Raw genomic sequence first — 3457 nt, 5'->3', positions numbered from 1 at the left:
AAAAAAAAAAAGAAAATGAGAAATCACCACCGTTATTCCCAGGAATGGTATCTGTGTGTGTGCATAAAACAAAAAGGCTGGGCTGGAGAGATGACTGCTCTTCCTGAGGTCCTGAGTTCAATTCCCAGCAACCACGTAGTGGCTCACAACCCTGTATAATGGAATCTAGTGCCCCTTTCTGGTGTGTAGGCATGCATGAAGGCAAAACACTGCACACATAATAAATAAACAAATAAGTCTTTAACAAACAAACAGAACGAAATGAAAAGCCTGGGAATGAGAGTTAGCGATTGGGAGTACAGCTTGGTTGGAAGAGTGCTTGCCTGCCACTCAAAAGCTCTGGGTTCAAACCCTGGTACCTCATAAATCCAGTGTGGTGGCTCACACCTATGACCCCAGGACTCAGGAAGTGAAAACGCACAGATTAAAAGTTGAAGGTCATCCATCCGAGGCTACATAACAAGTTCAAGTACAGCCTAGGCTGCAGGAGACCTGTCTCAAAAAACAAAACAAAAATACAAATAAACAAAACTCCTCAGAATTAGTGCCTCACTTTTTGATTTCTTCCCACAAGATGATCTGCCAGTTAAGAAGTCCATGAACTGAATTTTAAAAAAACGTATCTCATCTGGGCAGTGATGGTACACGCCTTTATGCCAGCACTTAGGAGGCAGAGGCAGGGGGATCTCTGAGTCTGAGACCAGCCTAGTCTACAGAGTAAATTCCAGGATAGCCAAGGCTACACAGAGAAACTCTGTCTCAAAAAAGAAAACAAAACCACGTTCCACCCTCCCAGTGCTTGAGTTGACACATTGACCCCCAAGCATGAATTACTGGTGAGGCTTGTTTCCTGGACCACCATCACAAGCTGCCCGTGTTTAAAAACAGTAAAGCAGAAATGGTACTCCACATGTTGGAGCAACCCCAGCACTCAGGGGGCCGAGGCAGGGGGATCTCTATGAGTTTGAACTCAGCTTGAGCCACCCAACAGAACTCTGTCAAAAAAAAGAGAATTGAAAAAATAAAACCAACCCACGAAATCCTCTTAGACTGCACTGCCGAAGTTAAGATGTCGGCAGAGCCGAGCTCTCTCTGAAGGCTAGGAGAAACCCTTCTTGTGTATAACTCCTCCTGGTGATATCAGTGGTCCTTAGAGCCCAAGGTGGAGACAGATCAGGTGGGCCACTCCAGATTTTAGCTGCCTTGGCACCTGGACTGGTCTCTCTGTATATGCCTGTGCCCTGATTGCTTGCTCTGGTTAGGACAGCAGTAACTGTGCTAGTGTTTCCCTCACGAGCTTACTTTAACTTTGTTAACTCTGCAAAGGCCATGTTTACAGGTACTTTAATTTGTATTTTGGGGGTGCGACACAATTCGGTAGCATGTAGCAAGTGGTAGTTCAAAAGCAATGAGACTTAGCTGGGTGCATTGGCGCACACCTTTAATCCCAGCACCCGGGAAGCAGAGGCAGGAGGATTTCTGTGAGTTCGAGTCCAGCCTGGTGAGCTACATAGTGAGACCCTGTCATGGAAAAAAGAAAGCCAAACCAAACAAAGTAGTGAGACTTGATTTCAAAATAAAGTGGAAAAAACCGCTGAAGATGTTGTTCAGTGGTAGAGCACCGACCTAAAATCCCCCAGTGAGGGGCTGGGGTCGTGGCTCAGTGGTAGAGCCCCTGCCTAGAATCCCCCACAGTGAGGGGCTGGGGGCTTGGTTCAGTGGTAGGGTGCTTACCTAATATGCATACAAGAGGCTTAGGTTAAATCCCCAGTAAAGGGAAAAAGGAGGTCAGTAGTCTGCAGAGAAGTCCAGCACTGCCTTTCAGATGGGCTCATCCTTAGCCTGCTCCTGCCTGCCTTGTTTCTACAACCACTTGAGTTCACCACATTCTAAGTGGTGAACGGCTTGGGAAATTCTGTAGGAGAGAAACCCTTTTAACTTGCCTCAGGGTAGCTCTTGCCACGTTTCTCTCAACCACCTTCCATCTCCCCCACACTCCTGGGGGAACTGTCTATGGAGGGGGACTGTCCAGCCTTTGTCGGGGCTGTCCTTACTAGGAGTTCACCCATTTTAGGAGGTCCATCTAATTATGGATGCACCTCCTTCAGGACTTTCCCCGAACATGGAGCTGGGCCTGCCCCAGGGCAGGTTCTGCAGAGCACAGCCCCTCTCTTGCCCTGCTTGGCCCATGGCAATCACTGCATCTGCACCAGACACCCTGCCAGCAATGACCTCGAAAGGTCAGGGTCAAGCATCGTCCCTCAGCCCAGACAGAATGCTGGGGACGAACAGTGACAAAATGGCATGCCTCTGGACACCGTGTGTGGGGGATTGGCAGAGCTGGCCTGGGAGCTTGGGGCTCTAACCACATGGCCTGCCTGTGGTGGCTGTTACTTCAGCCATCCTTCACGGGGACATGGTTTCCAGTCCCCTCCCACCAGGGCCACCAGAGACTCCTGCAGCAGGTGCACATGTTCGCTTGGTAGCACACACAGCACAGGGGCTTGGGGCAGCTCGCTCAGCCCACTGGCTTTCCTCCCATTTTCCTCTCCATCCTGAGTTACTCTCTTACCTGGAAAGCTCCTCTTCATCCACCACACCCATGCAGGCTTTCCTCTGGCGGTTGCATCTGAATGCATGTAGGGAACCACCTCCCAACAGAATAAAGAGGAGAGGTAGGCAGCCTGGTGTAGGGCTGTCCATCCTGTCACCTCGGGAGTGAGTTACCAACATTGCGTGCCTTTGTGCAGCCTCAGGACCACAGTCAGGCTGATGCTTAGCTACCTGCTGTCCCATCATGCCCTCCTGACGGGGTGTCCTTGTGCTTCTCCCCACAAGCCCTTTTCTCTTGCTCGTTTCCCTCCTCTAGAATGAGCATCCTCATTCTGGATCTTTCTGCTCAGTCCCCTCAGCAAGTGCGAAAGCTGAATACAAATTCTAGGAATTCATTCTCATGGGCTGAGCTGTCCTGTGACCTCATTTGATCAAGAGTAGTTTGTGCTGTATCTCCTCTGCTGGGCAGTGCCCAGGGACCAGGTACAGCTCCCCCGACCCTGGCATGCCCGTGTCCCACCACTCTAGATCAGCTCCTGGGCTTGGTTCTCTGCTCCTCTCCCCGCTTCCACTTCCTTTGCCTGCTCAGCTCTGTCCCTGCAGTCAGATCACTAATATCTCTAGGCCCCCTGTGTGCTGGACCCTGGCAGAATCTAGGAACTTAGGAATGAGTCACAGGCATCTTTGCCTCCCAAGGGACTCCCTGGCTTGTAGTGAAACAGAAATAAATTAAATGTGTTACATTCGAAAATACTAAGAAGTCTCATCCAAAGCACTGTTAGGGCTGTTGGGTCTAGCATAGTGGTAGATCACTTGTTTAGAATCCCCAAGAGAGAGACTGGGGGTGTGGCTCAGTAGTGGAGCACCTGCCTAGAATCTCCCAGTGAGGGAGTGAGGGACTGGG

The 3457-nt window shown here is 50.3% G+C and overlaps 1 protein-coding gene across 7 annotated transcripts in view; it reads left to right on the top strand.

Moving 5' to 3' along the window:
- The window catches only part of Pou2f2 (POU class 2 homeobox 2), an 85856-nt gene that overhangs the window by 61512 nt on the left and 20887 nt on the right, over positions 1–3457 (top strand). The window lies entirely within an intron of this gene.

The sequence above is a fragment of the Microtus ochrogaster genome, linkage group LG4 (genome assembly GCF_000317375.1).
Source record: "Microtus ochrogaster isolate Prairie Vole_2 linkage group LG4, MicOch1.0, whole genome shotgun sequence".
NCBI lineage: Eukaryota > Metazoa > Chordata > Mammalia > Rodentia > Cricetidae > Microtus > Microtus ochrogaster.
This window is presented reverse-complemented; position numbering and strand designations above follow the sequence as displayed.